We start from the raw sequence: 12,832 nt of genomic DNA on the forward strand, positions 1-12,832 counted from the left end.
AGAAGGAGGGTGAGCACAGGTGGTGGCTCTCCCACCTGCAAGTGGGGAACTGGGATGGGGGGGATGGCCAAGGGACCTAACACTGAGATCAGCACAGAGGCTGGAGGGGGGGGGACTTTCACCAGGCCACTTTCCAGCAAGACACACACTACAAATTATCCAAAGAGAGGAGAAAAACTCCTGCTGCACCATTTCTTCCCTTTTTGCCCCCAACACCAGGCCAGATGCCTCCCATGCAGCAGGGGTGCAGAAAACATCCCTGGGGCTGCTTCAGCAAGGGCGTTCAAAAGGTTTTGCAGTTTCACAGGAAGGCAAAGGGCAATTACACTGAACACCCATCCCCTTTCCTTTCCTCTGGCTATCTTGCTTTCTGTTCCTCATTGGCTCTCATTCCCATCCTTCCTTTCCTCTTCTCTTCCCTTGATCCCATTCAGGGACTCCAAAGGACTAATTCAGCACAGCACGGCCAGAGATAGCTTAAAACAATGAGGAGATTTGCAATTAGGGAGCGTTTTAAGGACTGAGAATTGTGCATGTTTTACAGTCATCTCTTGGTGATGGGACTTTATCTTCAGGAGATAGAGCTCCTTCCTTAGCTGCCACAGCCCCACCCTCCTGCACCAAGTGAAATTCCACATTTTAACTAAGGTGCTGCTGTATTTCAAACATATCCCATTGGAAAAAAAAAGTTAAAGATGTACGGTGTACTTTGACTGATTATCAATGGTGTACATGCCTTTAAAATCCTTTGTTAATGAGGTATCCTTATTACCATAATCAAACACGCTTAGAAACTTGTCACAGATAAGCAAAATTCCTTACATTCTTTGCTCTGCCTTTCCTTTGGCATCTCTTCCCCATCCCCCTCTGAAGCTTCTGAAGGTTAGGGACGGGTAGTGCTGGAAATTGAAGTCCTCTGTTTACCCCCACAAGCAAAGGAACAGTCAAAGCTTCCTTGCTCTGCTGCAGAAATGACCCCGACGGTGACCTGAGGAGACCACCCTCCTGAGAGCAGAGAGGTCACCCAGCCTCCACACAGGACCTGCTCGGGGCATCCTCTGCAGAGACAGCCAGGGAGAGATTGCAAATCATCCAAACTGTGCCAAATTATGTGTGAAGGTTTTGTAATGCAGACTACTGTCCACCAGGGATTAAATTAAGAACATCAAACCCAACACAGAAAGAATTTCATTTTATCCTTAAATTCGACTTGCAGTGTTTTATTTAATGCTTCTTATCAGCCCTCACGTCCCAAAACACCTCACCACCAGAAAATACTTAAATAAATTGGGCAATTTGTGCAGAGGCCCATACAAATTTAGCATGAAAGACTCATGCTTTTAATTTGTTCATACAGAACATGGACTCCGACAGCCACTCAGTCAGCCTTTCCCATTCATTCCAGACACCATCTCTTCTGCCTGTGTTTACAGAGTACCTGTCTAAATAGCACAAAAACTTGATTTAAATGTGAGTGGTCTGACATGAATCAAGTGATTGATAATTAGAGCAAAGTTAGAAATATACTCAGCTCAGACAGGAGAGTGTGCACATCACTACATGTCAGCGTCCAACGATTCGTATTCCGAGACTGGACCATTTCATGTGGAATTGCAATCCACAGCAGCATTTTTCATAAATCTGACTTCTTGTTACATAAATACACGATGTTACGACTTGAGTTTGTTGGGGGGCTTTTTAACCTAGGGAAAAAAATGTTTCTGCTCTACTGTAGCCTTTAACATACAGATTTGTTTATTTTTAAATTCGAGAACGTTGTTGATCACTAAAAACCTGAAATAAGTCATGAGTCCTGAAGACCACTCCAGCTCCTTTACTGCAAAACCACACTGACTTCCCTGCAGTTGCTTCCTCTGAGTTAAAAAACAAGTCTCCAAAAGACCATAAGAAAAGAAAAAAAAAAAAAATTGGGGCTGGTAGATAAGACAGAGCAAAGTAAAAAGCTGAGGAAAATTCAAGCTTCTGAATATAGGAAAATTTGATTCACAGAAAATATACAGAACATTTGAAATCAGAGCCTAAATGTGCAAAGTAAGTAGAACAGATTAAGAAAATAGAATATTGACCCTATATGCATAATCAAATATATATATATATATATATACACACACACTTTATATTAAGCAATAACATTCAAATTCTCCAACTAGTAGGACTCTGTTAAACTCATTCACCAAATGAGCACTTTCACTTTGGAGGCTGAATATCAGTAAATGTGTGAAGAAAAGCCACTGAAAACACACGTTGTGACTTGGGAAAGTGGAACAACAACTCCTACAACACGCTGTTATGCCATTAAAACTCTTGATACTCACATCATCCACTGTATTGATCAATTATGACTGCTCCTGACCTTGTAAAGGCAGTAAAAATCCTATAGTTTTGGATGGTGGAGGGGGACCCAATCCTGTTGTGGAACTCTCCTCCCAAGTGTGGTTTGAGACAGAGCAGCCAAAACGCTCATGAAAGGCTACGTGGATTGGGGCTTATAATCCGACAAAGCACTTGGCTGCAACACTGCCTATTAAAAAGTCAGCGCTTGCCAAGAGTTACCACACAATTATGGGATGGCTGCACTATCTCCAGAATTATAGGGATGACTGTAGTATCTCCGACGAGGCAGTGTGGGAACTGCAGGTTAATGGTATCTCTTAATGGCGGTGGCTGTAATGTAGGTTAATGGGATCATAATTTCTTTTCCCTGGGAGAATTTGTGAATTCTTCCATTCATTGCCATTATTTTTAGCAGCAAATGAAGGATGTGATTCTGACCTGGAGATGTTTGCACCAGGAGGTTTTTAGTGAAGAGCCTGTTCAACTTACTGAAACCAAACCCAGGACGATAGTTTCAGGAGTGGTGAGGAAGGCTCAGACTGGAACTTTTGCCCCAGTGTGTTTGGTGCTGCCCACATTTCGGAGAGCCCCTCTTTTGGGCTCATCCCACAGCGTGCCCTGACTGTGGTCCTGGTGGAACACTTCTGGCACAGCCCACTGAGCTGAGCCCAAATCCTTTACGCCCTGAAACCAACTGTGTGGGACATCGTGGGGGTTGCAAAACCAGCCGCATCCCTGTGCCTGCTTATCCCCACACTGCCCGCTCCCTCCTGCCCTTCAAGCCTTGCTGCCGAAGTTGCTGGAGGGCACAGGCTGTTTGTCCATAGGAAAACCAAAGTTTGCTGACTTATCAGAACAAGGCACGCCTGGCTGTCAGCTTATCAGCCAGAGGTGGCGGGGAAAGAGAGGAAAAGCCTTTCTTATGCAGCACCAAGGCCCCAGCTGGGCAGCTGGAAGGGGCGGGGGTCTGATGGTTTTGCTGTAGAGAGGCCTTGCCCCCTCCCAGTGCAGCTTCCCAGGCGGGTTTGCTGGGCCCTGGCGAGCGGGGCAGCACCGCAAACACTCCTCAGAGGGAATCCTGCCCACCCTTTCACCCTTTTCCTTGCTCTTCCCTCATGCCCCCATGATCTGTGCCCCCGTCAGGCAGTGGGGCTTAGCTGGGGTGTTGATGTCCCATCTCTGATGCTGCCGTGACCCCCATGAGCGAGCAAGCGCCAGGTCAGGGCTTGCCGGGGCCAAGTTCAAGGGCACAGGCTGGTACAGACATATAAACAAGGGAATGGTATGTAAGCAATAAAGACATAAAGGTTAGGATCAGGGCTAGCAGTACAATAAACAGCTGTGATAACCCAGTTTGTTTATAGATAAAGAATTTACTGTAAAATCTGCAATGTGCAGGATACGTTTGTTAACACTTTAAGGGAAGTATACTTCTAGATCGTCTTTTATTTCTTGTTCTGTGCACTAAGCGTCACCAAACATCCTTTTTTACTTCTGCTTTCTTTTAAGTCAAGCCCAGGAAACACACACTCATCACATTAGCTAGAAATCTCTCCCTTCAAAAATCCCTCCAAAGAAGGCAGCATGTTCCACAGGAGTTTAAAATTGCTGCTACAAGAAATGCAGATAGCCCAGCCCTTAACAGTTAGAGTTTCCTAATAAAACACCCATGTTTCAGGCAAGGAATATCCCCTTACACACCATTTTTTCAAATTTACTATTAATACACAAATACGGTAAGCACAATTTCACCGGGGCTCTTGTAATTTTGCACAGTGTCTGTGTTGCCAACTTTTACTTTCAAAACATATTTCTGAGTGTAGCCAAGCGTTTTGCAAAATTACCACAGTGCTTCTTAGGTGTCCTGTGAGGCTCCCATCAGAAGTACCATATATTGTACTGCAGCTATTGATCCAAATGGCTACATTTCTAAAGCAGAAAATGATTGTGTGGTGAAAGCAGTGCAGAGGTGCAGTAAAATGCCCTCAAGTATATAAAGACATAAAGATTAAAGTCACCCTGCAGGTTCCCTTTAACTCCTCCAAATCCACTGTGTAATGTGTTCTTTTAGGATAAATCAAAAACTTTGTACAAATTAACATGACAGGTGCCAGTGTTCATAAATAAGATTGCTCCTCACCATCAGGAGGCTCCAGGAAAGTTTACTTTGGTTTAAATACATGCAAAAGCTGTTAATTAAATTCCCAGATGTCCAAAGAACATCTGAATAACTAGAAGGCAAAATAACACCCCAAAATTTGTCAGCCAGAACACGTATTCAGGATAAGAAATTGAGTCTTCCATACAGAGGATGCCCTAGAGTGTTAATACCAACAATTTGCAGTTCTGTGGTTAGTCTTCGATAAAGTTTTGATGATCTTAAAAAGAAAATACATAAGTGGAGTCTGTCACAGATGCTTTCTCCTCCACAGCACCAAAGTGCCTTTTCTAAACTATGGAATACACTTTCTACCAGCTTTGTAGCAACACATTTGTTACGTAGGACCTGTAAAAGCATTTGACTGCAGGACAAATGTATTTGTCCTTGCATTGCTTTCACATTCGTTCTTGGAATACTTTTTGGTACCAGCCAGCTTCAACATCTTTAACCTTCCCCCAGTGACACCTAAAAGTGGGGTAAGCATTGCAGGTGTCAGAGAGGGCTCCCAACACCCCTGAACAGCACAATCAAGCTCAGACCATGAGCAGGGCTCTTGAGCTCCTCTTTAGCCTAATTAATAAATAACAGCAGCTTACCAATAAGTTCTATTATTTAATGCCTGCCCTGAGCCAGGTTCTTCTTTGTCCTGTTTCTGCTTCCACCATGCTCAGCAGATAAACACTCAAGATGAAATATTTCCCCCAGTCAAGCTGATGGTTGAATTCTCCAGGATTATAAGGGAACTGGTAGATCCTAAACAGATTAATCTTTGAAGAAGGAAACCTTTCAGTCCCTGGCTCCTAGCTGCTCCTGTACACAAATAAGGTATTTTCAGGAGCTTATACTTCAGGAGCTCTGTCACTGAAATAATCAGTTGATCAAAACATCCTTATAAGTCAAATTCTGGTCCTCTCTAGCTCTGGTCAAAAGACAGATGGATGAAAAGGCATTGCTAATGCAAACCCCTATCACGTCTGGGGCCTTTCCCCTGCACAATTATCCTGCCTGGATTATTCCTTCAGGACTGTGACTGATTTACACACTACAGGAGTGTATCTCATCTGGGAAATGAGTGCAGCTTTTTAATTATTCTCTGCACCACAGTATTGCCCGCCGGGTTGTGGTCGGAGCTGCTGTGCTTAGGGCTGCACGTTGCAGGGGGACAGGATAGGGCCCACCCAAACTGCTTCCCCTGACCTTGGAAGTTGGGCAGGGAGGTAAGACAAGGCTATAGTGAGATGGCTGCAATTCAAATGATGAGCAAGTTGTAGCACCCTACCTTGCCTGCTCTCTTCAAGGGCTCAGAAAAGTCACTGCCCCAAGGGAGGAAGATTGGTGTGAGTGCTGTGCACAGTCAAAGCCTCACGGTGCTGGCCAAAATTATTACTTGAAAGCATAAATAAAAGGATGGCGTTTCAAGAAAGGCTCTGACAAGGGTGGCAAGGGCTTTATGTGGAGCGTGATAGCACAGAGGCACAGGTGGAGGTGACAGGAGATGGCACAGAGGCTGTGACAGATTCAGTTGCTCTGGATCCAGAGCCAGGCTGGGGAGGGGGATCCACTGCCTACTGGGGTGGAAGGAAACAGGGCAATGTGGAAGCACAGTGTGGGCCATCCCTCTCCAAACACTCTTCCACAACAAAACCATCCATTATAGGAATGGCAAACACTGGTAACAAGGAATTAAGTCTGCAAGAGAGTCGGTCCCTACAACTGCACAGAATCACAGAATCATAGGATGGTTTGGGCTGAAAAAGACCTTAAAGCTCATCCAGTTCCACTCCCCTGCCATGGGCAGGAACACCTTCCACTAGAGCAGGTTGCTCAGAGCCCCATCCAACCTGACCTTGAACACTTCCAGAGAGGGGGCAGCCGCAGCTTCTCTGGGAAACCTGTTCCAGTGCCTCACCACCCTCACAGTAAAGAAGTTTTTCCTAATATCCAATCTAAACCTATTCTCTTCCAGTCTGAAACCATTCTCCCTTGTCCTGCCACTACATGCTTTTGTAAAAATTCTCTCTCCTGCTTTCTTCCCTTCAGGTACTGGAAGGCTGCAATTAGGTCACCTCTAAGCTTAAGCATCTTCACTACCATCAAGGAAAAAACAACAACAAAGCCCTGCAAGGTTAACCCTAATTCATTTCCCAAGGCCCCAGTCACTACTGATGGATCTGCCCTCTGGAGGAAGCTGTTTGAAGTGGGGCAGCATATCTGTGTCCTTCCCACCTGGCCACCCGTGCCCCAGCATCCCTGGATTGTGTGAGAACAAGCACAGAGGACTCAGGTTGGACAAGACGCCTCCAGGTCCGAGCTCTGGCAGCTGCTTTCATCCTGTGCATCTATCTGAGAAGGACACAGCTGGAGGGGACCCTCACTGGCCACAGGAGGCATCATTAGAGCCGTGAGCTGGCCTTCAAACCACCGGGTTTGCACTAAGAAGAAATGAAGAACTGTAAGAAGGAAGAACAAAAAAGAATAAACACCATCTCTGCCCTGCTCAGACAGGTAATGTACGGAGGGGTCACACACGTGTTGGGGGCTGTCCTGCGTTTCCCTTTTGGAACTGGCGGCTGTTACATGACAATTATCTGCGTAGTCAGATTTACGAGATTCCTCGCCTGGCCAATAAAACCAGGAGGGAAATATAGAGATGTCCATAAATGACATATTTTCATGCTTTGTGCAACCCGTCCCCGCGAAGCGCTTTTGAGCAGCTAAGCAATTTACATCTAATAGCAAAGTGTTTTTTAATCAGTCAGATCAATTTGTGAAGAATTGGTACATTAGGTATAGCCATATAGCAGAGATCCTTATAGCAAAGGTTTAGAAGTAATTGCTCCCTGACCCACTGAACACTGTATTACTATAGAAGTTTGTATTCTATTAAGAGTTAATAAGTGACCAAAATCTAGACTAATACACTGTCAGGGTTCATTATCATTACAGGTTCTTGCTATTTTTCCAGTGCCTTTTGCTCTGCCGTTCTTGCTACGTATAGAAAACCTATATCAAGATGGTTGTCATGGCAATGGAAAGATTTGCATGTGTCTTATCTATCTATTTAAATACCTTCTTATGGTTTATAACTACCATAATACATCCCTCCAGCCCTGCTCATTGCTAATTTAGAGCCAGCCCAGTGTGTCTGAGGTCAGAGATACCATCAGAAGCATGTTGTCTAGACAGCTCCAGAGCCGCTGCCCATGGGATAATTGTTTTATGCAAATAAAAAAGTACAATGGTGACACTCATCCATGACTTGCACAATCCGCCTGTGCCGAGGCCGGACCGAGTCCCTCATCACCTGCCTGGAAAGGGCATTTTCTGCCACATCCCCCAGCCACAGTGCCACTGGGTTGATGGTCTTTTTGGATACCAGCTTGTTTTGGTCAGGCCTGGAGCTGCTTTGAGATGAGGCTGGTGCTGTAAGGTGAGGCACTGCAAAAATCCGCTCTGAGTGTGCATGTGCCATTTAAGAGAATTGAAGAAAACCTGCCAAATCCAATGCCCTCAGCAAAGCTACTCATTTTTAGAAGGGTGAATGAAAATTCCCTTTGCACCCAGGGCACGAGCCAATAAGCATTTTGAGTGGGTACCAAGGGTCTTTTGGGAAAGTATTACATTTTAAAAACAACTTGACAAAGATTCCAATGGGTTGGACTAAAATGATCTAAACTTTCTACGTGACCTAAACCTACCACCAATCTAATTTCTTCCCTTCTCCCTGTCTTTGTACCTCAGATATTTCCATCAAAACACACTGGGCTGAGAGTGCTCTTTAGGAAGATCATGTGGAAGACGTGGAAGTATTTTGCAGAGCAGAAACTGCTGGCCATCGACAGAGAGAGCAATACCTGCATCACTCTGCTCCCCTCTTTTATCTTTTTCTCCTTCAGGAGTTCCCACTTTGCTGCTACATCCAAATGGCTGCAAAGGTAAGTGTGGTTATTACTGCATAAATCCATAATGCACACAAGGCAGCGTGAAAACACTGAGAGTGGCAACAACAGCCACAACCATGAAAGGCTGTCTCTGAAATCCAAAACCCCAGACTCTTCATTCCTCTTTGATCTCCCTGACTCAGGGCTGTGGTTTTTCAAGATGTCCACAGATTAAAACTACTTTTTCAAGTACTCCAAGATCTACTAATGATTTCTTTTCTGGCAAACTGTACACTGCTGCTACCAGAGATTAATAATAATAATATTGGAAATGTTTAATAATTTGATAATTTGACTGATTTTTTGCCACTATTTGCATCACTTGACCACGCTTACAGATTAGAAATGTATTTCTCCTTGAGATAATTGATATTTCTATTCACAGTGTGAGGAAATGCCACCTATTCCTGCAGCAGTAAATCAGGAATCATTTACCCTGCCAATACAGTTAGACAATGTTTACGTGCAGGGCTACATTCATTGTTTGACTAATCCGTGAGGGGTAGATTTTCTATTGCACTTCAATAGCTCATCTACTTCAGACTGTTGTGAACTTTCTAAAGATGTGTTTTCACTGATAATAGCAGATCTTGGAGTGCAGTAATCTGGAATTGAAGTTTCAGTGACAGATTTACTCAACGAGCGCTTTGCATGAGGCACTACTGCAAACATTATTTTATATCTGCGCGTGTATAAATATATTACACGTACGTATGGAGCTGACAAAAGCTTCGGAAGATAATTTCTGCAATTTAGCCAACGAAGGATTTCAAGTCAAGCATCAGTTTCCGGGTGTTTTTCATAATGGATTTCACAGCAGATGACCTGACAGCTAATCTCATGATCTGAGCCGCACATACCCAAACAAACGGCCCTCAAAGGCTCCCCTGCTTTCACATGCCACGGCTGCGAGCCCACGCCGCCAATGTCCAGAGGTCCAGACTGACCTCCTCACCCCCTGTCTGGGAAACATTCCTGCTCCCGGCAGCTCATTCTTGCCGACAAACAGAGCAGGACCAGTGGGCACTTGCTGAAAAGGGACAAGAGAGGGGCCATGAATGGAGCGTGTCTGGTACAACAATGCCAGACAACGTCTGTGAATGGGGTTGCAAACCGTGCTCCTGTTAGAGGGGCTGCCAGCAGCCTCCCTGCCCCCTCTCCTCCTCCTCTGCTCCCCTTTCAGATACACATCAGACCCAAAGACACACCAAAGGGGTGGACAAAGTCAGTAGGTGCTGTGTTTTAGAAGGAGAGTCCAATGACTACATAATTTCTCCATGTGCCCCCTGCCCCGTGTGCCACTAAAACTGGTGGCAAGGACAAAAACAAAAATTTGAGTGCAAGCCCAGCTCTCACCTCTGGATGAATGCAAAAGCACCAATGTTACACTCTGGGATGGGCCACTGGCCTCTAGTTTTGGCTTTTTTAGAAGCACCACAAGGCACCAGTAATGAGGGGTGGGATTCAGACCTGGCTGGATTTCTCTTTGATTTAAGTTGTGGGTTTTGGACAAAAACAAAGCAAAAAAGAAACCATTTATCCACACTGTGACATGCTTCTCCCTCCAGTTTACAGTAAAGGCAATGGCTTTACAGAGAACATAAGATAAAAGCAGAACACGTTAAGAGTTTTACAGGATACGCTTAAACTCATCTCACTTATGCTCAACCAAATCCTGAGTAACTTTTCCAAAACCAGGAGAGAATGTCCAAATTGTACTAGTGAAGGCCAGTGTCCAGCCCAAAGTGCTGAAGGAGCTTGGAAAGTACTTTGGTCTAAATATTGTCACTTTTACCCTGAGAACATATAAAGTTTCATTAGAAATACTGAATTAAGATTAAATATATTTTCTATTTTTAGTACTTATTACCAGTGCTGATTACAAGTGACCATTACATCTACAGGACGAGCCTCTGGTACTGCCTTACCCTCTAGTCCACAGTGTTGCAAAAAGGAAGTAAAAAGAAATTATGGAGCAATACACAGCAAGTACCAAATGAAAACCTCTTCCCAAGAGGCTCCATGAGCCTCAGAAAGGCCATTCTGGGTGTTGAATCAAAAGCTGGGGAGCTACACTTGGGAAACCCACAGTATACTCCTCAGTTATATGGGATTGCTCCTCTTGGGAGCCCACCAGTAACTCGAGCTCTACATCTGCAAATGCCCTTTGGGAAGGGAGCAACTGGGTCAAGGCTGAGACTGGGAATCTTAGTAATACACAAAAAAATCCTTCAAAGACCGGGCGCTTTCAGGATCAAAGACACCCTGTCTGACTGATGTGTCCATCTATGCTTCTCTGTCTGCAGAGCTCTGCATGGGTCTATCTGCAAAATAAAACTTCCTGCCCATATTTTAGATCATTTCCCAAAAGCATATTTGGGATGTGAATGTCCAGGCTGACCTGTCCAGACCTCTATCAGCAGCTAATTTAAGCCAGCTAAAAAACCCGTGGGTGGTCACAGCAGGGTGAGGGGCACCAGCACCATCTGCAAGAGCAGCCTCAAGAGCAAGTTTGTTCTACTTGGGCCAAGCTGTAAGCAGGGACCTACTAAATTCTGTCCTGGTGTAAGTGGGGTTCCAAGAGTCAACACAAAAGCCACCGTTTACTGGGAAGGCAGCCTGACAGCTTAGGGAAAAAACAATTAAACAGCAGCCCCAGCTGCTTCACGCAAAGCACACAGACAGGAAAACCCCATACAACTGGCCATGGGGGGAGCCCTGGCCACAGGGTCCCCGTGGGGCTGGTGCCACCACAGCCCCTCCCTGGGCACTGTCCCTGGAGCCAAGGTGTGCGGTTGGAGCAGCTGTGTCCGGCTGAGCCCCTCTGCTGGAACGTCCCCCGGGAGGGTGGGCAGCTGGGGGTGAGATAAAGCAGACTCCAGGCTGTTTTATCTTATGCAGGGGGCTGGCCCCAGGAGCAGGAAAGCGTAAAGGTGGTTTAAAAACCACAGCTTTTTTTTGTTGTTGTTGGGTTGTGGAGGTTCCCCCCCCCCCCCCCGCTTTCCGAACATCTGGACCTCTCCTGGAGCATGTGCTGTGGGCAGAGCAGACCCTCTGGCCCTGAACCTGCAATGCCCAGAGGAGAGCCAGAGCTTATGTGACAGATAAAAGCAACAGAGCGGGGGGAAGTGGGAGGTTAAAACAATAAGGAGAAATTTTTATTTAAAATGCATGCTCCTATCTGTTTAGTATAAATATTTTAGTTGTATTGGAGGGGTTTTAAACACCCACGGGAGCTTGACTTGCAGTTAAATTCAGTGAGATTTAGGTGCATCAATCCGGGAGTGTGCCAGTCTGGACAGAACAGTCTTCCTGTGGGTTTGGGGACTACAGCCACAAAAGCAATGGTGACCTCCAAAGCTTCACATCCCAGGGACAAAGTGACCTCCCTTCTCCCTGGCAAACTCGGCCCTGGCCGGCTGCTCCCCCCTGCCCTGCAGGGAAGGCAGGGACTGAGGGAGGGGAAGAGCCTTCCCCTTCTCCCCCGGCTCATAACCAGCTAAGTTTTTGTCTCGTTATGCCTTTTAACACAAGTAAATCCAAATAACTGGGCAGTAATGAATTATAAATGGAACAAAAATGAATATACTATTAATACTACTCCCAGAAGGGGATAAAAGGGATCAGCAGCTTTATCCCATGGTGCAGCTGAGAACTGACAGGCAGGCTGGGCTGACATTCAGAGGCCACTCTCTTTTCATGAGGGAAAATAAAATCCCTGGTGAAGGCGAGGCGATATTTCCCCCACTTCTGTGGCCCCGCACTCCAGAGCCCTGTCTGCATTCCTGCTCAATCCCGTACACTGTGGCTCCTTCCCCTAAAGCAGCTGCTCCGGAGAGGCACAGTCCTACAATGGATGCAGAGGGCATGCTCATGCGGCAACCGACCGAGCCCCTCCCACTGCTCCTCCAGTGAAATATGCTCGTATAAAAAAGGGAGTAAATAAAACTCGGTGCTTAACAATCTCCAGGGCTTTTGGTACGCTGGCAGCCCGACCCTGAGGAGGAGGGAAGCGAAGGGGGAAGCACGGCCTGTCCCGGCGCTGACCTTCCCTCAGCCAGGTGCCACAGGGCACCCGCGCCTCCGATAAGGCCCCGGCATGGCCGGCGCTGCTGCTCCGCGGCAATGACGGGAGATAAGGGCGGTGATTTCTGAATGACTTTCTACAGGCAGGTTTGAGAGAAGGGGAAGGGGTGCAGCTGCATGGCAAGGCCGTCCCTGCCTCCTCACTCTCCCTGGAGTGGTTAAGGGGATCCATGAGGATCACCCCCTGATTTTTAACTCCACCCAGATCCAGAAAGTTGCTAAGCACCGTAGGCCTCTCTAATCCTCAAGCACTGGGCAAAACCAATGGAACACACACTTAAAACTCTTT

General features: G+C 46.1%; 1 long non-coding RNA gene across 15 annotated transcripts in view; it reads right to left on the minus strand.

The window, feature by feature from the left end:
- LOC138107555 (uncharacterized) overlaps positions 1-12,832 on the minus strand; it is a 108,376-nt gene that overhangs the window by 51,264 nt on the left and 44,280 nt on the right. The gene's annotated exons all lie outside the window — the stretch shown is intronic.

The sequence above is a fragment of the Aphelocoma coerulescens genome, chromosome 3, assembly GCF_041296385.1.
Source record: "Aphelocoma coerulescens isolate FSJ_1873_10779 chromosome 3, UR_Acoe_1.0, whole genome shotgun sequence".
In the NCBI taxonomy this organism is placed as follows: Eukaryota; Metazoa; Chordata; class Aves; order Passeriformes; family Corvidae; genus Aphelocoma; species Aphelocoma coerulescens.